This window comes from Hyperolius riggenbachi, chromosome 3 (genome assembly GCF_040937935.1).
Source record: "Hyperolius riggenbachi isolate aHypRig1 chromosome 3, aHypRig1.pri, whole genome shotgun sequence".
Taxonomy (NCBI): domain Eukaryota; kingdom Metazoa; phylum Chordata; class Amphibia; order Anura; family Hyperoliidae; genus Hyperolius; species Hyperolius riggenbachi.
In genome coordinates, this window is record NC_090648.1 from 301,450,300 (window position 1) to 301,477,098 (window position 26,799).

The following is a 26,799-nucleotide window of genomic DNA, read 5'->3' on the forward strand; positions in this document are numbered from 1 at the left end:
ACGTTTCTATCTTATTGCAGAAAATTAAATTTGTATTTATTCTAAGCACCCCAGACTATTGACTGAGCTGCCTTTTCCTAGAAAATGCCTTGGGGGAGAGGAAGGGTTGCTTTCCTCTGGATCAAAACATTCAAAGTTGTTTAATGAGTTTTGACTAGATGGGCATGTCTTTTTTTCTTCAACCTATGAAACTTACAGCTATGAATTTGTGTTAGGTCATAAAAGCAAAGCAGATTAAGCCCACTGGAATAGCATCCACACTGACATCATTATACTCAGGGGAGACATAAAGCACATGCAGATTCTCTTTTATCTTTGAAACCAGAAAGAAAATCTAGCACACCAGGCATATTATTTTTATTACATACAGGGAAGTATGGATTCATTTTAAGTATTTTCTTGAAGTATGAACAGTCTTTGTTTTAGATCATTTTCTTATCATCTTATGAAACGGCATCAGTTAAAACATTTCCTTTCTATGTATGATAATGAAACTCATATAGCAAAGGATATTGTGTTAATGCACATTATGTTTTATGAACTGTGTCTAAAATCCAATTTACAGTTTTACTTGGATGAGAAGAAAATGTATGTGTCCCTATTTGTGGAACAGCCATAGCTTGGAGGAAGGAAGTGTTATGACTCATCAATAAAGAAAAACAAAGTCATTTGGGGAAGTAATGCTAAAATTAATCTAACAGAAAAGAAAGTAATATGCTCAATTGCTTTGAATTGCACTCCTTTGTATCCATAAAGGCTGAGAGTTTACTGTTACATATAATGAAAGTATATGTGTACAAGACAGCAGCTTGCTGATTCACCTGGCATGGATTTACATTGAGGACACTGGGATGTCGTTTGGATTGGAGGACTGAGATTGGATGGTCATGAAAAAGTGAAGGTAAAACGTTTTGCTGTGGTGGAAGGCAACTTGGGGCATATGCAGAAACAGACATACAATGTGCCGAAAGAGGCACTATAGTAACATATAGGAGAATGCAGTCACTTATTCAGGATACCCACTTTTATGTCAATTTTCCTGGTTTCAACATAAGACACACTTCCTGGGAAGCACAGTGATGTAGTGGATAGCACTATTGCCTTGCAGCACTGGGTCCCTGGTTCAAATCCCAGCCAGGACACTATTAGCACAGAGTTTGTATATTCTCCCCATTTCTGCGTGGGTTTTGTGAAAACCAAAAACATGCAAATAAGTGAATTGACTTCCTCCTAAATTTGCCTTTGATTACAATGGGCATATGACTAGGATTGTGAGCTCCTCTAAGGGACAGTTAGTGACAAGACTATATATTATATATATATATATATATATACTTCATTTTTTACACAAAAAAATGTGCTGAAAAGTTACCCCCCTTGGCTTAGTCAGTGTAGCAGAATGGAAGGTGGAGCAGGTTTTGTTACTGGCAGAAGAGTGTGAGGATATTGCACTAGTAATCCTGCACTTGCCAGCTGGCTTACTGCTATGTCCATGCCCCGCATCCCCTGCCACATGGTGTGCAGAGTGCACTGCTTAAGACTACCTGTGTTCCCTGGCTTGTGGAGTGAGGATTCAAGCAACTTCTTAGCGGTGCAATGATCAGGGATTCTTCCTGTTTGGCAATCGCTGTCTCTCATATCTATGATGCCATCTAATGGCGTCTTGAGATACAGCTGTATCATCCTTGGAGCACATCTGGCTAAGGAGAGAAGGAATGACTTGTACTGGGGGCTCATTTGACTACTTTGGAGGTGGCTATACAGGGGAGGGGGTTTATACACGAGTCAATCACTTGTTTCTGGTTTCTGAGGGAAACATGTGTCCCTCGACTTACGCGGCACACACAAATATGCGGGTCGGCTTATATATATATATATATATATATATATATATATATGTATATATATATATATATATATATATATATATATATACATATATATATATATATATACACACACACATATATACATATACATATACAGTTCCTCTTTACAATTCCATAGTCTCATGGAAAACAATTGAATAGATAAGAGAGAGAAATCCTTAAGTGTCAGCATAATGGACAGAACAAGATACATGCCACAATCCACCAACATGTGTTCCAATCTAGTTGGCCAAAGGGGGATATAAAGACTCCTGAAGTGAAATGGTTCCTGAAAACCCATTCTAAGTCTAACACAGAGAAACTGCTGGCATCAGCTGGGCACTGCCTTACTGTAGCTCCCTTTTGACCTAAGGCTAACAGACAGGACACAATTAAGTTTAATGTGTCAATTCACTGTTAGCAGAGATTTCCGAAAAGAGCTCTGCTTCCATCCAGCTCTTTGAAACACCTGAGATGATTATCCTATTCTGCTGCCTGATTATAGCAGCACCTGCTCTCACTGCACAGGTGGAGGAGGCAAATAAAGGGTACAGTGGCCAGGAAATCGCACTCTCTTCCCTAGCTGGCTGCAGGATTCAAACCAACTTTTGTTGTTTTAAAAAATAAATAAATTAAAAAGTAAAAAAAAAAAAGACAAAATCTTACTTTTCCTGGTGCCATAATTCGTGAAATACACATACTTCTTTCTTTCATTTTAGAATCTTCATAAAGTCTTTGGGTTCATCTGGGTATAGTGTAAAAGGACTTTGCTTTCTCTCGCTCTGTAAATTTATATTCATAATTTTGCCATTTATATTTATAAATGTACCCTTATGTTGACACTAAAGTTTGTATTATGTTGAATCTAAACATCCCAATCTATTGCCTCATTATTATTATTTCATGTGATAGGCATAATCATCTTCAATTTTATCATACACAAAACCGGTCAATACATCAGTATGATGGTAAATGTGACTTTCTTTGACCATTCATTGGGAGACACAGCTAACAAGTGTGGCATACTGTATGCCCTGTTTATAGGAGGCTGAAATCTAAAAAAAAATCCCTGGCTATAACCCCCTGCTTCTGGCCTAGCCTAGTAGATTCACATGGAAAATTTGTTTTACCGACTGTCCTTAGTGGGGTGGCTGTGCAGACCAGCCAGGTCCTTCCATATCTCAGAATAATGGCATGATCTCATGTCTGGATTAGATTATACAGTTTGACGTAGGGTCAGTCTGCAACTTCTGGACGTGGAAGAGGAGTGTGCAGCTATATCACTGGCACGTGCTGTCCCTCAGTGAGATGCTGGATTATTTGTACTCTACATGTTCATGATTGTAAAGCCTCCTGCTTCTGGCTTAGTCCTGTCCATTCTCCTGTCACTGTCACCAGGAGACAGCATGCATTGATGGCAAAAGCTAATGTCCGCTTCCAACCTCCTTGTGGGCCTGTACCAGAGCTTTTTGGCAGTAAAGTGTTTCTACCTATCCTACATTGCACCCTATTATTTGCAGTGGTAGTGAGGTGTATGCTTTGTCCTTACCTGGTTTTACCTGGGATCTGGAATCATATTGTGTCAAACTGACTTGATAGACTAAGTACTCGTCTGAGCATTAATACATCTGTCAGCTTGTCAGAATCCAGTGGAACTAAGCTTATTACGTCTTCTCTGCATGCAGGCCAAAATCTGATATTGGCTACACAGATACAGTTTGCACATCTTGCAGAACTCCTGGCAAGTAATCCCATCAGCTGTCTACTGATTCACTGCATACATGAAAAAACACGCACACCATGTAGTTTCTAATGCAAAAATATATATTGAAAGACGTAGGCTGACAAAGTGCAATCAAATACATGCATAGAGGCACAATGGAAAATGTATATACAAAAGTACACAACAATAATCAGTAGACCTGATGGATACAGCATACAAGCAATAAATTAAGTGCAAACAAGATGCACATTAAAAAGCAGAAATCGAATAACAAACTGTTATAACTGCTAACAGAAGGAGGTAATAACTGATACTGGTGTCTGAAGCAATGGATAACAAGCAGTCCAATGCAAATGCAATACAAACAGAGTGAGGAAACGAGGTACAAAGCACCGCTGCATTACGCAGACGCAGCGTTTCGGAAAGTTCCTTTGTCAATGGGACAGGCAGGTAAGCAACTGAAGCAGAGCGGCACAGCAGCCAGGACATCACCGCGCTGTCGCTCTGCTTCAGTTGCTTACCTGCCTGTCCCATTGACAAAGGAACTGTTCCATAAAATGAGGAGTTGGAGCCATCTATTAAGCTTGGATGTACAACGGCGGTATAAAGTTACAGATAACTTATCAAGGCTTTTAGGTTGCAGGGATTCATGCAAGCAATGTATTTTCCCTTTCATATCTGGGATTTCCTTAGATGAGAACTGTGAAGAGGGTGAAATCCCACAGGGGCCTCTTGGTTCCTCCCAGGCTTCTGATTTAAAATGTATTTCTCCTTCTAGGGAGGACTTGTGATGATTAGAAAATTCAAGTAAGTACTACAATTTTGTTCAGCAGGAATAATAATTGTGGGTCTGAATCAGCAAGGGGCTGTAAGCAGAGGTAGTCTGATTTAGAAGTTCATGATTAGTTATATAACAGATTGATTGATTAACAATGGATAGAAAAGCAGACCCTTTCTACTCTAGTCGTCAGCTCATAAGAACACTGTTCAGCTGAAAGCTCTGTTCTCGCCTACCTTCATAAATTTTAGGAGACCTCTGACAGGGCCTACAGACACAGCAAGCCACCGATCTCAGACGCACAATTCCTAGAGGAACACCACAACAACCTTACACACAAGAATTTTATGATAATGCTGTTGGGCCTTCCAACACTGATATATCAATTAAGCGCTCATTTAAATAATCATCAGCTCTGGAATCTGACTGCAAAGTTCCAAATTGTCAACCTATGTTCTAAATGTATTTCTTTCTACACACCCCAAGCCTTTTTCATAGATTTAAAAAAATGTTTTCACTTGGAGTGAAGCACAACTCGTATCAGTTTTACAAATGGTATTAGCATTACTCTACTGGTCCCTGGAATAACAACACTCCCCCTCCTACAGACCCTTCCGCTGTGTTTTTGCTCCATTATTTTGCCTGAGGAAGCAGGAGTGTTACCTGCGAAACGCGTTGCAACTTGGAGTCACTCATTAAATGTACCTTTTCTGACTTATCTAAATTGAAGTATTTGTGTCTGTTTTACCTCGAGGGAGGTGAGTCCATCCATACTTCCCCTCTTTTAAAAGTGTTTTAGATGTTTTTATCCTATTTTGGCGCCTCTGTTGAACTGTATTTACCATTTGAGTCCACCCTTGGTGGAGGGGTTGGTCCCATTTTTCTATCTACAGAGAGCGACTTCTTAAACCTGAGTGGGGTCAGGTGCTAATGCTCCCCACCTGTCTATTCAGTGGTTGCATTTGAGGTAACCTGTGTTTGTGAGTATATATCTTTATACGAAACATCTTTTATTTGGATCCTAACGTTACTACACCATATTGGCTCTCGGTTTCTTTTCTTTTGTCTTTTTCCATGTTTTTATTGAATATTATGTTAGGGTTTTATATACCGCTTTAAACTGGCTACAAGTGCATTGAAGTCTATGAGCATTTGGTGACCTTTTTGTCATCATGAATGCCACCAAAACTTAACCAAGTTTCAAGTAATACATTGCAGAGTAAAATTTGTCATTTAAAAAAAAAAAGTAAACTTTATGAATGGCAAACTTTACTTGGCAACTGGCTGTTGATTTTGTGAGAATATCCCTACGTGAGATTGGGACCAATTCACTGCAAAACTGAACTTGTAAATTTTGTTGGCTCATCCTCAAAACAACCTCTTTTAGCGTGTGATATCGCTTCCTCTCCTATCTCATGTAGTGAACATTCCTTCCACTCAGGGTGCTACTATCTAGTATTACCTAGGCTGCATAATAAACTTTTATTGAAATTGAACACCTATAAAAATAATAAGGTATAGCAGTTAGTTTTCTTGCTTAGATAAAATGGTAATAGAACACTTGCAAAATGTAGAGTAGCTCCATTTTAGTACTAAAATCTTTATTATCATTATACACGTCATTTTATAACTCAATGCCATGAAATATTATCTTTTATACTTCTAAATTACATTTCTATATTTTTTTATTTTTTTTTAAAACCTGCTATAAACCATGACAACTGTATACAGCATAATGTTAACTGTAACGATTGTGGAATTCTCTCCGTGATCAGCGCACAAGACGTGCGCTGATACTGCGGAAATCCTCCACAAGCGTGTAATTTGCGGGAACCCAGCAAAAGGTGCAATGCACCTGTAGAGGGAAATTCCTGTCGACAGATGGAGCTGTGGAGTGCAGAGGAACAGCTCCCTCTGCCCTGCCACACACGCCAGATAGGAATTGCATGAAGGGAAGAAACGCAGGGCAAGATAGCCCTGAAAGAGAGAGATCAAAGCGACAGAGGGTATGTGTGTCCACCAAACTAGTCGCCACCCTGTGACAATGAACACACAACCATGAAGACAAAGTGAGAAGGCAATCGCCAGAGATGGCGATTGCTAACAGCGACACAAGACCGAATAAGCACAGATGAGGAATGTATGTATGTCCACCAATCTAGCCGCCAACCTGCGACGGTGGACACACAACAGAAGAAACCAAGTGAGAACGCAATTGCAAGAGAAGGGATTGCGGAAGAGAATGAGCATAGGGACAGATTGTATGTGTGTGCACCAAACTAGTCGCCAACCCGCGACGGTGCATACACAACAGCAGATATGAAGTAGGAACGCAATCGTGAGAGAGGCGATTGCCAGAGGTGACACAAGGCTACAGCAAGGCAGAGCACGAGAGTAGCAAAGTCACAGCAAATCATACAATAAGGAGATAAGGAAAATAACAAATGCTAGCTAAACGCGAACACTGCACTTATTCGCAACAGTGCACGCGTTTATGCGCGGTCTCCGCGTGTTAAGCACAACAGAGACAAGAACGCCTAACTAACCACCGACAGACAAACATGAAACAGAGGACGCGAGCGCTTGCTTAACGGTTACCTCACCGAGCCTCCAGCAAGCGTTCGCAGCAGACAAGACAGACACCCGAAAACAGGAACAAGCAAGAGATAGGATCCACAGCACCAGTGCAAGAGGCTAGTGCAATCCAGGAAGGCAGAGCAGAAGGATCCACAGCACTAGCGCAAGAGGCTAGTGCGATCCAAGTACAGCAAGAGAGATGGAGATCAGACGGATCCACAGCACCAGCGCAAGGCGAGTGCGACCCAGGCAAAACAGAACAGACGAGACAGCTGGCAGCAACCGCCGCTCCAGCCATACTCCAAGAACAAAGATCAGAACGACTTCCTGTCGACCACCGCTGGGACAGGACAATCGCAACAGACAAACAAAACAGATATGCAATCCTAACTGCACTAGGGAATCTGCCTAGTGCAGTTCCAGGAATTACTCTAGGCTAATCTTCAAACAAAGAGCAAGGCTGACACTCCAGGCGAGTGTTACACAGGAACTAACTCTTATGACCAGCCCAGGACTCTGGGAAACATAGCTCTTTATACTGCCAGTCATCAAAGGAGGCAGGTAGGAGATTTGCATAACGAGTGTATGCAAATTCCTCAGCAGCAGAACAGACCAGAAACTTGTAATGGAAAGACAGGTCTCTCTTCCAGAGACCTGCAGCCCACAGACTAGAGGAATGGTCAAACAGCTGTCTGCCAGTGCATCCAGCTGAGCGTTTCATTACATTAACATATCAAGAATTTTCTTCTGATCTGGGTATATGTAATTATTCCCTTTGCACCCCTACAGCTTGGCTGGTTTACCGTATGACTTTAATTCCATTAGCTGGAGGGATCCTTACATCTACAGGGATGTGGTTATGCATGTGCACAGTTAGAAAACAGTCCCATCTCAATAACAGATGAGCCATACATGTGAGAATTTGTAGTGACACACTGTGAATCATATGATGAGATTCTACCAAGTACCTGACAGGTATATCATTGTAATTCATCTCATTAAAATACATTAAATATACAGATGATTTATTAGGGAACTGTTTTTTTTTTTTTTTTATTAGGGAAGGTGGAAATATTCAAAGCAGGAGGTTTGGGCACCATTTAGTGGCAGGGGAATGGGTGCCACATAGGCGCACATAGAAAATGTTAGTGAAAGTGTGAAATTTGGGCGCCTGCTCTAAATATACCAGTATTTTACTTGCCAAAATGGTATGCACAAATTTACTGGCGCCTGTTTTTCATGCACATGGAAATGTTCTTTCACTACCTAAACATTACAGGAACAGCAAATATTAATGGTGCAAAATGAAAAGTCAAAATGTGCTAAGCTGTAAACTAACAAATTGTATTATTAATAGCTGCTTTAGTCTTTGATAACTGCTCTCTAAAAGCTGGATCTAAAAATGTGCTGGTTGCTTTGTTGAGCTAATTATACACCATGAAAAATGCATTTGATACAGAAACAAAAATAAAAGACAAAATCAAAGAAAAGACTAATCAAAACAAATTTCTAAACCAAATACATGCAGTGCAAATACAATATTGTCTTAATTATTCTATACAAAAAGTCATTACTAAAAAATGACCTCATGCAACGCAAAGTACACAACAGATTAATGGGTTGCTGCCAATAAGTTTCTGGTAAAGTGTAAACAAATGGAAGATTTTTTTTTTCTTGTTTCATAAAAATGTAACCTAGAAACTTGAGATTCCTAAAGGAATCTAAGGTAGTTTTAGACAATGTCAAGTTTAAATATAGTTTGCTTAAAATGTCTTAATAACAGGGCCTTGATAAAAAATGTAATATACTTACATACACTTGTATTATTGATTTGACCTATTTTTGATACTTGACTATGAACCCCTGGCATACGTAGGAAAAAGGTGATGGGTAATATGAAGCCACTAATAGAATATTGGCAATATTCCTAATATTCTACTAAGGTTTTTCCCTACACTAATCCTACCTGTAGCTTAATACTAATCTAGCACTACTAGAAATGTAAACCTTGCCCCTGCACTACACATCCCTTCTTAAAGAGACACTAAAGTGAAAAAAATATGATATAATGATTTGTATGTGTAGTACAGCTAAGAAATAAAACATTAAAAGCAGAGACATAAGTCTAATATTGTTTCCAGTACAGAAAGAGTTAAGAAACTCCAGTTATCTATACAAAAGAGGCATTGAGCTCCATGACTTTCAAAGTCGCAGATAGCTCTGTCTTCTGAAGCTTGTTATCTCAAGTGTCTGGCACTGTATTGTTTTTTTGTTTCTGCAGAGAACAGTTCAAAAGTTCACTAGCCTGCTCTGTAAAATAATTTAGAATGCTGAGTAGTGTGAAAACTGCAAATATTAGAGAATGATGCAACGTTATAAAAAAAAAAAACAAAGACTACATAACTGAAAATAAAAATACGAGAATATTTTCTTTGCTACTAATGTTCTAGTTACATAGTTACATAGTTACATAGTTATTTTGGTTGAAAAAAGACATACGTCCATCGAGTTCAACCAGTATAAAGTACAACACCAGCCTGCTCCCTCACATATCCCTGTTGATCCAGAGGAAGGCGAAAAAACCCTTACAAGGCATGGTCCAATTAGCCCCTAAAGGGAAAAATTCCTTCCCGACTCCAGATGGCAATCAGATAAAATCCCTGGATCAACATCATTAGGCATTACCTAGCAATTGTAGCCATGGATGTCTTTCAACGCAAGGAAAGCATCTAAGCCCCCTTTAAATGCAGGTATAGAGTTTGCCATAACGACTTCCTGTGGCAATGCATTCCACATCTTAATCACTCTAACTGTAAAGAACCCTTTCCTAAATAAATGGCTAAAACATTTTTCCTCCATGCGCAGATCATGTCCTCTAGTCCTTTGAGAAGGCCTAGGGACAAAAAGCTCATCCGCCAAGGTATTATATTGCCCTCTGATGTATTTATACATGTTAATTAGATCCCCTCTAAGGCGTCTTTTCTCTAGACTAAATAAACCCAGTTTATCTAACCTTTCTCGATAAGTGAGACCTTCCATCCCACGCATCAATTTTGTTGCTCGTCTCTGCACCTGCTCTAAAACTGCAATATCTTTTTTGTAATGTGGTGCCCAGAACTGAATTCCATATTCCAGATGTGGCCTTACTAGAGAGTTAAACAGGGGCAATATTATGCTAGCATCTCGAGTTTTTATTTCCCTTTTAATGCATCCCAAAATTTTGTTAGCTTTAGCTGCAGCTGCTTGGCATTGAGTACGATTATTTAACTTGTTGTCAATGAGTACTCCTAAGTCCTTCTCCAAGTTTGATGGCCCCAACTGTATCCCATTTATTTTGTATGGTGCTAGACCATTAGTACGTCCAAAATGCATGACCTTACATTTGTCAACATTGAATTTCATCTGCCATGTATGTGCCCATATAGCCATCCTATCCAGATCCTGTTGCAATATGACACTATCTTCCTGAGAGTTTATGATTCTGCACAATTTTGTATCATCTGCAAAAATAGCAACATTGCTCACTACTGCATCTACTAGGTCATTAATAAATAAATTGAAGAGCACTGGACCCAGAACAGACCCCTGTGGGACCCCACTGCTAACAGTCTCCCATTTTGAGTACGATCCATTGACCACAACTCTTTGTTTTCTGTCCATTAGCCAGTTCCCTATCCATGAACACAGACTCTTCCCCAGTCCTTGCATCCTCAACTTTTGCACCAGACTTTTGTGGGGAACAGTGTCGAAGGCCTTTGCAAAGTCCAAGTATATCACATCTACAGCATTCCCAATATCCATATTAGCATTCACTACCTCATAAAAGCTGAGCATGTTAGTCAAACAGGACCTGTCTTTAGTAAACCCATGTTGATGCTGAGAAATAAGATTATTTTCTACTATGAAGTCATGTATAGTATCTCTTAGTAACCCCTCAAATAGTTTGCATACAACTGATGTTAAACTTACAGGTCTATAATTTCCTGGATCAGATTTTTTGCCCTTCTTAAATAATGGGAAAACGTGGGCTGTACGCCAATCCACTGGGACTCTGCCAGTTGCAAGAGAGTCACAAAAGATAAGATAAAGGGGTTTATCTATAACTGAACTTAATTCCCTTAGGACCCGAGGATGCATGCCATCCGGGCCAGGTGCCTTGTCTATTTTTAATTTATTTAGTCTTGCCTTCACTTCTTCCTGCGTTAAGTATTTAATATTACAGTTAGAAGATTGAGACTCTTCCGCCTCTGTAGTTTGCAACAGTGCTGTTTCTTTTGTGAAGACAGAAGCAAAGAAAGCATTTAATAACTCTGCCTTACCTTGGTCATCCACCATTGAGTTCCCATCCTCATCCTTTAGGAGTCCTATACAGTCAACCTTTCTTTTTTTAGAGTTAATGTACTTGTAAAACTTTTTTGGGTTAGATTTGATATCCTTAGCGATTTGTTTTTCAGCTTCAATCTTTGCCTGCCTAATTTCTTTTTTACAATTTTTATTGCACTCCTTATAATTGCTTAGTGCAGCCTCGGTCCCCTCCTGTTTTAAGACCTTATAGGCATTCTTTTTCCTCTTCATTTTATCTTTAACCTTTCTATTCATCCATAGAGGCCTTTTTTATTCCTAGACATTTTGTTTCCATATGGGATATACATACTACAGTATTGATTGAGTATAAGTTTAAAAGCTTGCCATTTCCCTTCAGTGTCTTCCCCTTGTAGTACATTATCCCAGTTCACCAAACTTAGTGCCTGCCCAATTTGAGTGAACTAGTAATTATCCATACTACACAACCAATTCATTATATGTCATTTATATTTTTTTGTCGCTTCACTGTCTCTTTAACGTAATTCGGGCTCTGGCTATTGCCGGAACAATTAACATAGCACTGTATGTTGGCATCCAAATTAATTGCCTCAAACCCCTGTATGTATATTAGAACCTGTTTCTCTGTGCTTATGTTGTCTGTAGACTAGCCACTGATCAGGTGAATTTGGTGCGCCATCGCTCACCCCTTGTCGGCTATTCCATTGGCCACAACGCAACTCCAAACACTGGTGAATGCTTTGGGTATTGTATAGCTGAGCCTTGGAAGCTCAGCTCATATATAACCAAACCCCAATACATTGTATTATACATTTTATACATAGTATTATAGGACTAGTGCTACGGGATAGGTTAGGTGAGGATAGAGGTCATAGTCAGTGACAGGGGTTAGTGTAAGGCATTTAGGAAGGAGATTGTTTTAGGGAGAGGTAGTGTTTGTGGGGGTTTAGTGTTAGCTGCATGTATTGGGGTTAGTTTAGGCATATGGGGGAGGGGGTTAAATATTAGGCATTAGGTAGGCCGATAGCAGAATATCAGCCATAAAAATGTTGCTTTGCAAAGAACCACTGAGTGCAGCGGATAGATAAAGGAGGTCAAAAGTTCAAAGATTTTGGCTCTGAGACACTTAAGGCTATGGGCTTGATTCACTAAGACAAATAGCATGCCTTATCAAAGTTAGCACGTCTTATAAAAGTTAGCATGCCTTATCAAAGTAGCATAGCGAGCACTACGAACCCGCAGGGGCTGAGCGCAGGATGAGTGGAGCTCTCGTCATTGCCATTTAGCAGGCATAAGTTTGCTATGCTACTCTGATAAGGCGTGTTAACTTTGATAAGGCATGCTAACTTTGATAAGGCATGCTATTTGTCTTAGTGAATCAAGCCCCATGTCATTGAATTTAAAAAATAAAAATAAAAAGTAAAAATGTGCAATTCTAAAAAGTTAGTTGGGACTCGGGAGTAAGAGGTGCTGACTGTTAAATTATATGGCCCATATGCAATTCACTTTTTCACCTGAATCTTCTCCTAGGCGATATTTGAAAACTTGTCACTAATATGCATTTTAAACCACCAGCAAGCAAAAAAAACTACTCAAAATAAATTTTATAGTACTTTTTACCTACTTTTTGATACTTTTTCCATTGCAAAGTGCTAAAAAGTTATTTGAAATCAAAGATTATTTTTTTTTTCCTAGGAGAAAACTAAGGTGAAGAAGTGAATTGCATATGGGCCTATGCCTCAAATATTCTGATTCTATTTAATTTCCAAATGAAAAATAAATGGGAACAACCCTGACGAGTTCCTCTTATACTGTATATATTTTTCTACCGCCAGCTTCTACTGCCACTTTTAGTGAAGTACTGTATAATAAAAAGGGATTTCAAAATTTGGATAAAGAGACTGTTCAAGGCCAGAAACCCATTAGGAGCGCTTTTCTGAGCGCTTTGTGATTTGAAAACTCTTGCTAATGTAATTGTAAGGAAACGCGGAAAATCAGCCGCCTCCACTCAGCGTGAGGCCGCTGTTTCCATGGAGAGCATGGCGGAACGCGGAAAAACCGCCGCGTCTGACGCGGCGGTTAGCACGCATGGCTCTGTTGCTGACACTTTGACCCAGCGCGGGGAGGCAGCCGCCGGTGCAGATAGCGGCGCGACCAACCCCGAGCACGGGTCAGCGGAGACATTGCAAAGCAGTACTGGTGTGGCTGGGACTGATAGTCCACCTAGGTTCAGAATGACGCGCATGCGCGCGGAGAGGCAAAACCTTTATGGCAGTCAGAGAAAGGTCAGCTGACCAAGCCGGTCAGCTGACAATCACAGCAACTTTCATTGGTCCAGCACTTGAGGGAGGTGCTGGAGAGCACAGGTGTATATATACTGGGTGCTGGTCATTCTCTGGTTGTCTGTCGTTGCGATCACTACGTGGTAGCACTCAGGCCTTGTCTGTATCTGTGTTCTAGCATAGTTTCCAAAGGTGTTGACGATCACGGACCTCACATCTTAGCGTTAGGAATATTGAACTGTATTATTTGTTATGACCTTCTGCCTGCCTGACTATCCTGCTGAACTCTGATTCTGTACCTTGCTATCTCTGATATCCTGTTGCCAAACTCTGCTCGTTCCTGGACTCTGTATTTGCCTCTTGATTCTGTACCCCGCTATTCTGATACTCCGTTGCCAAACCCTGCCTGTTTATTGGATTCCGTATCTGTCTCCTGAATCTGTACCGTATCTGTCTGTGTGTTAACAACCTGGATTGCCCGACCTCGAGAACTGGCCTTACTGTTAGAGGCAGTTCCCAGACCTGTTAGTGACACCCTCTCTCTGGTGTCACTCACGTTCTGTCCTTCCTATCCTCAGCCTAGCTCCTCCCCCGGGAGAGTCTAGGCATACGGAAGGAACTTACTCCCGTGCAGTACTCCTTACTGCTCCTGTACCTTCTCCTAAGGTGCAATACTCAAAGTATTACTGTTACACCAAAACACTCTTATCCCTCAGGTGTCCAGAGGTTAGAATATATATCTGATTATCAGTGATACTGCAGATCACCAATAATCGGGTATATTCTGTATTCTCGGTGATACTGCAGTTCACCGGTAATCAGACCCTCTCTGTTACACCGATCGTTACAGAACGACAGACCAAAACAATATGGACGCATGCACTGACCGTCTGGGCGCACTTGCCACTTCGGTGGATAACATCAACCAAGTTCTGGGTAATCACAAAGCGTTAATTGATGCCCTATCAGGGTCTGTACAAACCCTCCAGACGTCAGTGGACGAGTTGCGATCTCCTCCTAGCATTGACATACGCATGCCTGTACCCGAAAGATTTTCTGGCCACAGATTTGACTTTCGAAATTTTAGGAGTAGAGTGTTGTCGTATTTTGAGTTGAGACCCCGATCCTCGGGGACCGAAACCCAAAGGGTCACATTTATTAAAACCTTGTTATCTGGCGACTCTCAGATGTGGGCGTACAGTTTGCCCACCGGAGACCTAGCCCTTACTTCTGTGGAGGAATTTTTTAAAGCTATGGCGGTAATTTACGACGATCCGAACCTTGCCTTGACTTCTGAGCGGAAGCTCAAGCTTTTGCGTCAAGGCAAGGGTCCGGTCGAAGATTATGCAGCTGAATTTAGGAGGTGGGCAGTTACAGCTCGGTGGGACACTTATGCCCTGTTAGATTGTTTCTTGTCAGGACTGTCCGATGAGGTCTCTGATCTAATGCTAAGTCAGCCCGAGCCCAGAACAGTCGATGAGGCCATTTCAGCGGCCATTCGAATCGACCGCAGGCTGCGCTATCAAAGACAGACCAGGGGTAGTCAACGTGTCAGAGTAGTGTCTTACACCACAACCCCAGTGACCCTGCCTCCTTCTGCCTCACCTCCTACCGTCTCGCCTCCACCCGAGCCAATGCAGATTGGTCGGTCTAAGCTGTCCCAGGTGGAGCGGAGACGGAGGATGTCTGAACAGCTGTGTCTGTACTGTGCTGAAGGGGGACAGAGTACAAAACTGTCCTAATAAGCCGGGAAACGCTACCGCCTAGGAGTTGTAGGGGGTAACACCCTAGGCGCCCGACTCTTACCCCTAGAAGATAAACGGTTGCTTCTTTCCTGTACAGTTACATGGGAAGATAAGACCGAGGTCACTGAAGCCTTTGTTGATTCAGGCTCTGCAGCGAATTTTATGGATTTTGAGTTTGCTAAGAAACTGGGTATTTCACTCACCCCGGTAAAACCACCCATCCAAGTCACAGCTGTGGATGATTCCCCCCTGCAGAAGAATCATCCGTTATCCCAGTGACCAGAGGTGGGAGTCACTATAGGGGTGCTACACAGAGAAAGATTGCAGTTCTTCGTGCTACACATGACAACCTCCACAGTTATCCTTGGCATGCCCTGGTTGCACCTCCACTCCCCACAGATCGATTGGGCCACCAGTCAGCTAACTAGCTGGTCAGATCATTGTGTTCAACAGTGTTTAGGGAAGGTGAAGGTAGGCCAAAAGAGGGTTCATTTGGAGGGTGTACCCGTGCAGTATTCTGAGTATTCAGATGTGTTCTGTCCCAAAGCTGCAGATAAGTTACCACCCCATCGCTTGTTCGATTGCCCCATCGATCTCCGATCTGGTTGTATGCCTCCCAGGGGTCATCTTTATAATTTGTCTGGGCCAGAGAAAGTGGCCATGCAGGAATACATCCGTGAGAACCTAGCCAAAGAGTTCATTCGCCCGTCCCGGTCGCCCGCTGGCGCAGGTTTCTTTTTTGTTAAGAAAAAAGACGGTGGCCTGCGCCCCTGCATTGATTACCGGGGTTTGAATAAAATCACAGTGAAGAATTGCTATCCTTTGCCCTTGATAGACGACTTATTCACGCAGATTACTGACGCTCAGATTTTTTCAAAATTGGATTTACGGGGTGCATACAACCTGGTGCGGATTAGAGAGGGCGATGAATAGTGTTGGGCGAACAGTGTTCGCCACTGTTCGGGTTCTGCAGAACATCACCCTGTTCGGGTGATGTTCGAGTTCGGCCGAACACCTGACGGTGCTCGGCCAAACCGTTCGGCCACATGGCCGAACTAAGAGCGCATGGCCGAACGTTCCCCGAACGTTCGGCTAGCGCTGTGATTGGCCGAACGGGTCACGTGGTTCGGACCCGAACGCGCTCTGATTGGCCGAACGGTCACGTGGTTCGGGTAAATAAATACCCGAACCACGTCATATCTCCGCCATTTGTCTGTGGGTTTAGCTTTGGGTAGGCAGGCAGGGTAGTTCGCGCTCCAGCCACGCTAGCCAGGGTCCCCCCCAGTCATTGTGTGTCGCAGCTGGGAACAGTAGTACACCGCTCGCTCAGCCACACTATATATAGCATTGTTTACTGTCACTGTGTACCTCGCTCAGCCACACTATATAGCATTCTGTGTACTGTTCTGTGTCTGCTGGGAACAGTAGTACACCGCTCGTTCAGCCACACTATATAGCATTCTGTGTACTGTTCTGTGTCTGCTGGGAACAGTAGTACACCGCTCGTTCAGCCACACTATATAGCATTCTGTGTACTGTTCTGTGTCTGCTGGGAACAGTAGTACACCGCTCGTTCAGCCACACTATATAGCATTCTGTGTACTGTTCTGTGTCTGCTGGGAACAGTAGTACACCGCTCGTTCAGCCACACTATATAGCATTCTGTGTACTGTTCTGTGTCTGCTGGGAATAGTGGTACACCGCTCGTTCAGCCACACTATATAGCATTCTGTGTACTGTTCTGTGTCTGCTGGGAACAGTAGTACACCGCTCGTTCAGCCACACTATATAGCATTCTGTGTACTGTTCTGTGTCTGCTGGGAACAGTAGTACACCGCTCGTTCAGCCACACTATATAGCATTCTGTGTACTGTTCTGTGTCTGCTGGGAATAGTGGTACACCGCTCGTTCAGCCACACTATATAGCATTCTGTGTACTGTTCTGTGTCTGCTGGGAACAGTAGTACACCGCTCGTTCAGCCACACTATATAGCATTCTGTGTACTGTTCTGTGTCTGCTGGGAATAGTGGTACACCGCTCGTTCAGCCACACTATATAGCATTCTGTGTACTGTTCTGTGTCTGCTGGGAACAGTAGTACACCGCTCGTTCAGCCACACTATATAGCATTCTGTGTACTGTTCTGTGTCTGCTGGGAATAGTGGTACACCGCTCGTTCAGCCACACTATATAGCATTCTGTGTACTGTTCTGTGTCTGCTGGGAACAGTAGTACACCGCTCGTTCAGCCACACTATATAGCATTCTGTGTACTGTTCTGTGTCTGCTGGGAACAGTAGTACACCGCTCGTTCAGCCACACTATATAGCATTCTGTGTACTGTTCTGTGTCTGCTGGGAACAGTAGTACACCGCTCGTTCAGCCACACTATATAGCATTCTGTGTACTGTTCTGTGTCTGCTGGGAATAGTGGTACACCGCTCGTTCAGCCACACTATATAGCATTCTGTGTACTGTTCTGTGTCTGCTGGGAACAGTAGTACACCGCTCGTTCAGCCACACTATATAGCATTCTGTGTACTGTTCTGTGTCTGCTGGGAACAGTAGTACACCGCTCGTTCAGCCACACTATATAGCATTCTGTGTACTGTTCTGTGTCTGCTGGGAATAGTGGTACACCGCTCGTTCAGCCACACTATATAGCATTCTGTGTACTGTTCTGTGTCTGCTGGGAACAGTAGTACACCGCTCGTTCAGCCACACTATATAGCATTCTGTGTACTGTTCTGTGTCTGCTGGGAACAGTAGTACACCGCTCGTTCAGCCACACTATATAGCATTCTGTGTACTGTTCTGTGTCTGCTGGGAACAGTAGTACACCGCTCGTTCAGTCACACTATATAGCATTCTGTGTACTGTTCTGTGTCTGCTGGGAACAGTAGTACACCGCTCGTTCAGCCACACTATATAGCATTCTGTGTACTGTTCTGTGTCTGCTGGGAATAGTGGTACACCGCTGGTTCAGCCACACTATATAGCATTCTGTGTACTGTTCTGTGTCTGCTGGGAACAGTAGTACACCGCTCGTTCAGCCACACTATATAGCATTCTGTGTACTGTTCTGTGTCTGCTGGGAATAGTGGTACACCGCTCACCCGCCACTGTATAGCATTGTGCTCTGTGTCGCTGCTGGGAATAGTGGTACACCGCTCACCCGTCACTGTATAGCATTGTGCTCTGTGTCGCTGCTGGGAATAGTGGTACTGTATAGCATTTCTGTACTGCCACTGTACTGCTGCCAGTCAGCGTGTACTGTAAGGATAAGTGAAATGAGGAAGAAATCCGGTGAAAGAGGGAGGGGCAAGGGAAGAGGTGTTTCCCCTGACGGTTCACGTACAGGCCACAGGGGAGCACCCAAGAAAACCCACTCAATACCGCCCATGTTGTCCAGGACAACAACCCTCACAAATCCAAAAGAACAGGACCAGATAATTACTTGGATGACCTCTCAAGCGTCCAGCAGTGGGTTAAGCAGCACCAGCACATCACGCACGAGGTCCGAGTCCTCAGCCAGTTACAAGGAGCCAGTGGGCACAAAGCTGACACAACCGGCAGCGACACCACGCACACAACTGCCAGATAACCAGTCCGATGAATTACCTCAGGACACAATGGGGTATTCGCAGGAGCTATTCCCAGCCCAACAAACTTCCACCTTTCAAAGGTCAATGGAGGAACAGCCAGAAATGTTGTGCCTGGATTCACAACCGTTAACTGTGGGAAATGCACCGCGCACTGAAATACAAGGCGAGTCCGAAGAGGACTCGGAAACCCAAATCCCAGAGCAATTTGGGCAGGAGGGGTTGCAATTGCAGGAGGTCGGCCGACAAGATCTGGAAGATGACGTTGGAGTGTGCTGCGCAGAGGTTGTTGTGGGGAGCTCTACTCCACGGCGGCGGCCCACAATGACATATGACGAGTTTGAGGAGATGGAAGAGGAGGGTATGGACAATGTGGACAGAGACCCAGATTTTGTTTGTGAACGAGAACATCGCCGTCGTAGCAGCAGCACAGATGAGTCTGTTGAAGAACCCACTGCTGCACGAGCTCGCCTTGTGCCACAAGGTAGGCGGCGCGCAATTTCAGGCACCACAAGCGTGGAAGTTCAAGTGAGAGGCAAAAGAGGAGCAAACAGAAATCGCCAGCAAGGAGGCAGGTGCTCCAAAGTCTGGGCTTTCTTTGAAGACTGCACTGAGGATGTTACCATGGCGATTTGCAAGGTGTGCAAGACCCGCCTGAGCAGGGGGAAAAGTATTAACAACCTCTCCACCACCAGCATGAGCCGTCACATGCTATCCAAACATCCCACTCTTTGGGCAAACGCGTCAGGACAGGGTACCAGAAACAACACTGCCTCCCTTGGGTTCACCAGACCCGCCTCAGCAGCAGCAGTAGCCCAGCCATTGCGTGGTTCACAACATTCACAAACATCAGACGACGCTGACACTGTCACTTTCCGGAGTAGTGCTCTTGAGGTCTCCCAGTGTTCTTCAAACACAACAACCAACAGCCCTTCCGTGTGCAGCGCTACGGTTCAGTTGTCTGTGTCGGAGATGTTTAAGCGCAAGAGGAAATTGCCAGCAAATGACCCCCGGGCCGTGGCAGTAACAGCCAGCATAGCCAAGCTTCTGGCCTGCGAAATGCTGCCATATCGATTGGTGGAGACAAACAGCTTCAAGGGCATGATGTCAGTGGCCATCCCACGTTACGTGGTTCCCAGCCGCTACCACTTTGCACGCTCTGCAGTGCCTGAGTTGCATGAGCACGTGGTCAGCAAAATAACCCGAAGCTTGAAGAATGCCGTTGCCTGCAAGGTTCACCTCACCACTGACACCTGGACGAGTGCGTTCGGCCAGGGTCGATACATCTCCCTTACCGCGCACTGGATGAACCTTGTGGAGCCTGGCAGCGATTCCTCACCTGCTACGGCACGGGTGTTGCCCACGCCACAAACAGCTGCACCGCCGTCCCTCCCACTGGATAACAGCAGCACCTACCTCTCTGACTCCTTCTCCTCCAACGCATCTCAAAGCTGTACCTCATCCGGAAACGCTAACCCAGCAGCAGTAGGATCGTGGAAGCAGTGCAGCACAGCTGTTGGCATGCGTCAGCAAGCGTTGCTGAAGCTAATCTGCCTTGGGGATAAGCAGCACACAGGGGAGGAAATTTGGAAGGGAATAAAGGAACAGACGGATTTGTGGCTGGCACCGCTGGACCTGAAACCGGGCATGGTTGTGTGTGATAATGGGAGTAATCTCATTCGCGCTTTAACCACCTTAGCGGTATGGACGAGCTCAGCTCGTCCATTACCGCCAGAGGGTGCCGCTCAGGCCCTGCTGGGCCGATTTTGATGAAATAAAGTGCAGCACACGCATCCGGCACTTTGCCAGCCACGTGTGCTGCCTGATCGCCGCTGCTCTGCGGCGATCCGCCGTGAGCAGCGGCGAAAGAGGGTCCCCCCAGCCGCCTGAGCCCTGCGCAGCCGGAACAAATAGTTCCGGCCAGCACTAAGGGCTGGATCGGAGGCGGCTGACGTCAGGACGTCGGCTGACGTCCATGACATCACTCCGCTCGTCGCCATGGCGACGAAGTAAGCAAAACACGGAAGGACGCTCATTGCGGCCTTCCGTGTTACTTTTGGCTGCCGGAGGCGATCAGAAGAACGCCTCCGGAGCGCCCTCTAGTGGGCTTTCATGCAGCCAACTTTCAGTTGGCTGCATGAAATAGTTTTTTTTTAATTTAAAAAAAACCCTCCCGCAGCCGCCCTGGCGATCTTAATAGAACGCCAGGGTGGTTAAGGTTGGCTAAGCTGACACACATCCCTTGCCTGGCGCACGTGATGAACCTAGTAGTTCAGCGGTTCCTGAGGACATACCCAGGCGTGGCCGATCTTCTGTTGAAGGTGCGTCGAGTGGCCAAACATTGTAGAACTTCCAGTACTGCTTCGGGGGCACTCGCCAAGATGCAGGAGCGCTTCAATCTCCCCCACCATCGCTTGCTGTGTGATGTCCCTACGCGCTGGAATTCTACGCTGCACATGCTAGCCCGCTTTTGCGAGCAGAAGAGTGCAGTGGTCCAGTACATGACGGCGCAGTACCGAGGCGCATCCGGCCAGCTGCCAAGCTTCTGTGGATCCGATTGGGCCAACATGTTGGACCTCTGCCAAGTCCTCCAAAATTTTGAGCAATCCACGTTGCTTGTGAGCAGTGACAACTCTTCAGTCAGCATTACCATACCACTGCTGTGTTTACTGAAGAGGTCGATGTTAAAAATCAAGGAAACAGCTGTCATGATGCAACTGGGGGAATCTGAAGGAGAAAACGATCAGCGTGATGGTACCAACATCAGGCCATCCGCCTCAGGGAACGCTGGCCCCAGCAGCTATGACGAAGAAGAGGAGGAGGAACAGCTGGAGTTGGAGCAGGAATTTCATGCCACCACTGACGAGGGCCAGAGCGGTGCACGTTGGACTTCCACAATTCAACGCGAATGGTCAGCAGAAGCAGACCAGGAGGAAGGTGACGACTATGATGCATCACAACAACTATCACAACGCTCACAAGAGGATGATGAGGATTCTGGTAGGACTCTGGCACACATGGCTCAATTCATGCTAGACTGCATTGAACGTGACCCACGCATTGTGCGCATTCTGGACAACACCAATTACTGGGTTTATACCCTTCTGGATCCACGGTACAAACACAATGTTCCAAAACTGCTTGAAGAAAGAGTCAGACAGGTCAAAATGGAAGAATACCAGCAGGCCCTTGTGGAGACTTTAGAGAGGAGATTGACATCCTCCCCCTCCTCTAGCCAGTTGTACGCAGACAGACTGACTTCCGCAAACCCAGGACGACCAGGAGGGCAGCAAACAACGCAAGCTGCAGCTAGTACCCAAAAGGGAATGGTATCGGCAGTGTCCTTGGAGTGGGAAAATTTTCTGACACCCATGCAGCAGCAGCCCACTGAACAGCAAGCATGCAGATCCACCTCCAACACCGATCGCCTGGAGAAGATGGTCAAGGACTACATGTCAGATGACGTAGCTGTGTCTAACAATCCATCTGCACCCTTCAACTATTGGGTATCGAAGCTAGACACCTGGCACGAACTGGCAATGTGCGCAATAGAGGTGCTGGCTTGCCCGTTTCAGTGCTGCCGGAGGCATCGTCACAGATCGGCGTATCCGCCTCTCCACAGAAAATGCAGACCGTCTGACTCAAATTAAAATGAATCAATCCTGGATTGGAAACGACTACGCAACACTCCAGGACCCCAACCAAGTAACATGACCAATGAACATCTGGGATGGTTTAGCGTTTCCGGTCCCTGTTTATTGAACCTCTCATCTGTATTACACTTATGACTGCATGGCGGCAAAAAGCATTGCTATATCCGCACGCTTTTTGTCCTCATGCAAGGCCTGTGTTGTTGTGTCTCAAAAAGCTTGGCCTTCTCCTCCTGCGCCTGCTCCTGTTCCATCACGTCTGCTGCTGCTGGGTTAGCATTTCCAGTCCCTGTTTATTGAACCTCTCATCTGTATTACATTTATGACTGCATGGCGGCAAAAAGCATTGCTATATCCGCACGCTTTTTGTCCTCATGCAAGGCCTGGGTTGCGTCTCAAAAAGCGTGGCCTTCTCCTCCTGCGCCTCCTCCTGTTCCATCATGTGTGCTGCTGCTGGGTTAGCGTTTCCAGTCTCTGTTTATTGAACCTCTCATCTGTATTACATTTATGACTGCATGGCGGCAAAAAGCATTGCTATATCCGCACGCTTTTTGTCCTCATGCAAGGCCTGTGTTGTTGTGTCTCAAAAAGCTTGGCCTTCTCCTCCTGCGCCTGCTCCTGTTCCATCACGTCTGCTGCTGCTGGGTTAGCATTTCCAGTCCCTGTTTATTGAACCTCTCATCTGTATTACATTTATGACTGCATGGCGGCAAAAAGCATTGCTATATCCGCACGCTTTTTGTCCTCATGCAAGGCCTGGGTTGCGTCTCAAAAAGCGTGGCCTTCTCCTCCTGCGCCTCCTCCTGTTCCATCATGTGTGCTGCTGCTGGGTTAGCGTTTCCAGTCTCTGTTTATTGAACCTCTCATCTGTATTACATTTATGACTGCATGGCGGCAAAAAGCATTGCTATATCCGCACGCTTTTTGTCCTCATGCAAGGCCTGGGTTGTTGTGTCTCAAAGCGTGGCCTTCTCCTCCTGCGCCTCCTCCTGTTCCATCACGTGTGCTCTGTGCTGCTGCTGGGTTAGCGTTACCGGTCCCTGTTTATGGAACCTCTTCTCTTTATTACATTTATGACTGCATGGCGGCAAAAAGCATTGCTGCTATATCCGCACGCTTCTTGTCCTCATGCAAGGCCTGGGTTGTTGTGTCTCAAAAAGCGTGGCCTTCTCCTCCTGCGCCTCCTCCTGTTCCATCACGTGTGCTCTGTGCTGCTGCTGGGTTAGCGTTACCGGTCCCTGTTTATTGAACCTCTTATCTTTATTACATTTATGACTGCATGGCGGTAAAAAGCATGCTATCCGCACGCTTCTTGTCCTCATGCAAGGCCTGGGTTGTTGTGTCTCAAAAAGCGTGGCCTTCTCCTCCTGCGCCTCCTCCTGTTCCATCACGTGTGCTGCTGCTGCTGCTGGGTTAGCGTTACCGGTCCCTGTTTATTGAACCTCTTATCTTTATTACATTTATGACTGCCTGGCGGTAAAAACCATGTTACCTGTGCAAAGAAACATGACATTTTCAGCATTTAAAAGACAATTTTTCCTTTGAAACTTTACAATCAATTTTCTCAAAAACTATAAGCTCTTTTTGCTAAATTATTTTTTCCTCTTGTACCCACTCCCAAGGTGCACATACCCTGTAAATTTGGGGTATGTAGCATGTAAGGAGGCTTTACAAAGCACAAAAGTTCGGGTCCCCATTGACTTCCATTATGTTCGGAGTTCGGGTCGAACACCCGAACATCGCGGCCATGTTCGGCCTGTTCGGCCCGAACCCGAACATCTAGATGTTCGCCCAACACTAGCGATGAATGGAAGACGGCCTTTAACACGCCCGATGGGCATTACGAGTACTTAGTGATGCCCTTCGGGCTGTGTAATGCCCCGGCAGTCTTCCAAGAACTAATTAATGAGGTATTCAGAGAGGTGTTGGGCAAATTCGTCCTGGTTTACCTGGATGACATCCTTATTTTCTCCAACAACCTCTCCGAGCACAGATCCCATGTCAAGTTTGTGCTGAATAAATTAAGGCAAAACATGCTTTATGCGAAACTGGAAAAATGCACCTTTGAGGTCACATCTGTTGCCTTCCTGGGATATATAATTTCCACTTCGGGCCTGTCTATGGACCCTGCCAAAGTCTCCGCTGTTCTGGAATGGCCACAGCCAGTGGGGTTGAAGTCTTTGCAGCGTTTTTTAGGCTTTGCAAATTACTATAGAAGGTTCATAAAGGGGTACTCCACTGTCATTGCACCCCTCACCAGTCTCACTAAAAAAGGGGCAGATACCACTCACTGGTCTCCAGAAGCTCTGCAGGCATTTTCCACTTTAAAGGAACTGTTCTGCTCTGCACCCATTCTAAGACATGTAGACACTTCCTGTGTCATTTTCCGCTAACTTGTGACAAAAAATAAAATCTTCTATGAACTCACTGTACTACTAACAGAATACCTTGGGGTGTCTTCTTTCTAAAACGGAGTCATTTGTGGGGTTTCTATACTGTCCTGGCATTTTAGGGGCCCTAAACCGTGAGGAGTAGTCTTGAAACAAAATTTCTCAAAATGACCTGTGAAATCCTAAAGGTACTCATTGGACTTTGGGCCCCTTAGGCAAGTTAGGGTGCAAAAAAGTGCCACACATGTGGTATCGCCGTACTCGGGAGAAGTAGTACAATGTGTTTTGGGGTGTATTTTTACACATACCCATGCTGGGTGGGAGAAATAACTCTGTAAATGGACAATTGTGTGTAAAAAAATCAAAAGATTGTCATTTACAGAGGTATTTCTCCCACCCAGCATGTGTATGTGTAAAAATACACCCCAAAACACATTATACTACATCTCCCGAGTACGGCGATACCACATGATTGGCACTTTTTTGCAGCCTAACTGCGCTAAGGGGCCCAAAGTCCAATGAGTACCTTTAGGATTTCACAGGTCATTTTTGTTTCAAGACTACTCCTCACGGTTTAGGGCCCCTAAAATGCCAGGGCAGTATAGGAACCCCACTAATGACCCCATTTTAGAAAGAAGACACCCCAAGGTATTCCGTTAGGAGTATGGTGAGTTCATAGAAGTTTTTATTTTTTTGTCACAAGTTAGCGGAAATTGATTTTAATTGTTTTTTTTCACAAAGTGTCATTTTCCGCTAACTTGTGACAAAAAATAAAATCTTCTATGAACTCACCATACTCCTAACGGAATACGTTTGGGTGTCTTCTTTCTAGAATGGGGTCATTTGTGGGGTTCCTATACTGCCCTGGCATTTTAGGGGCCCTAAACCGTGAGGAGTAGTCTTGAAACAAAAATGACCTGTGAAATCCTAAAGGTACTCATTGGACTTTGGGCCCCTTAGCGCAGTTAGGCTGCAAAAAAGTGCCAATCATGTGGTATCGCCGTACTCGGGAGATGTAGTATAATGTGTTTTGGGATGTATTTTTACACATACCCATGCTGGGTGGGAGAAATACCTCTGTAAATGACAATTGTTTGATTTTTTTTACACACAATTGTCCATTTACAAAGAGATTTCTCCCACCCAGCATGGGTATGTGTAAAAATACACCTCAAAACACATTATACTACTTCTCCTGAGTACGGCGATACCACATGTGTGACACTTTTTTGCAGTCTAGGTGCGCTAAGGGGCCCAACGTCCTAATCACAGGTCATTTTGAGGCATTTGTTTTCTAGACTACTCCTCACGGTTTAGGGCCCCTAAAATGCCAGGGCAGTATAGGAACCCCACAAGTGACCCCATTTTAGAAAGAAGACACCCCAAGGTATTCCATTAGGTGTATGGCGAGTTCATAGAAGATTTTATTTTTTGTCACAAGTTAGTGAAAAATGACACTTTGTGAAAAAAAAACAAAAATCAATTTCCGCTAACTTTTGACAAAAAATAAAATCTTCTATGAACTCGTCATACACCTAACAGAATACATTGGGGTGTCTTTTTTCTAAAATGGGGTCCGTTTCTGGGGTTCCTATACCGCCCTGGCATTTTACGGGCCCAAAACTGTGAGTAGTCTGGAAACCAAATGTCTCAAAATGACTGTTCAGGGGTATAAGCATCTGCAAATTTTGATGACAGGTGAATTAGGGGGTGAATTTTGTGGAACCGGTCATATGCAGGGTGGCCTTTTAGATGACAGGTTGTATTGGGTCTGATCTGATGGATAGGAGTGCTAGGGGGGTGACAGGAGGTGATTGATGGGTGTCTCAGGGGGTGGTTAGAGGGGAAAATAGATGCAATCA

General features: G+C 44.6%; 2 long non-coding RNA genes across 4 annotated transcripts in view; one reads left to right on the forward strand and one right to left on the reverse strand.

The window, feature by feature from the left end:
- Nucleotides 1-26,799, reverse strand: part of LOC137561444 (uncharacterized) — a 411,299-nt gene that overhangs the window by 150,296 nt on the left and 234,204 nt on the right. The window lies entirely within an intron of this gene.
- The window catches only part of LOC137561445 (uncharacterized), a 186,876-nt gene continuing 160,853 nt past the window's right edge, over nt 777-26,799 (forward strand). The window contains exon 1 of the long non-coding RNA XR_011030018.1: nt 777-901. This is a non-coding gene — a long non-coding RNA (uncharacterized lncRNA). The remainder of the gene's footprint in view (nt 902-26,799) is intronic.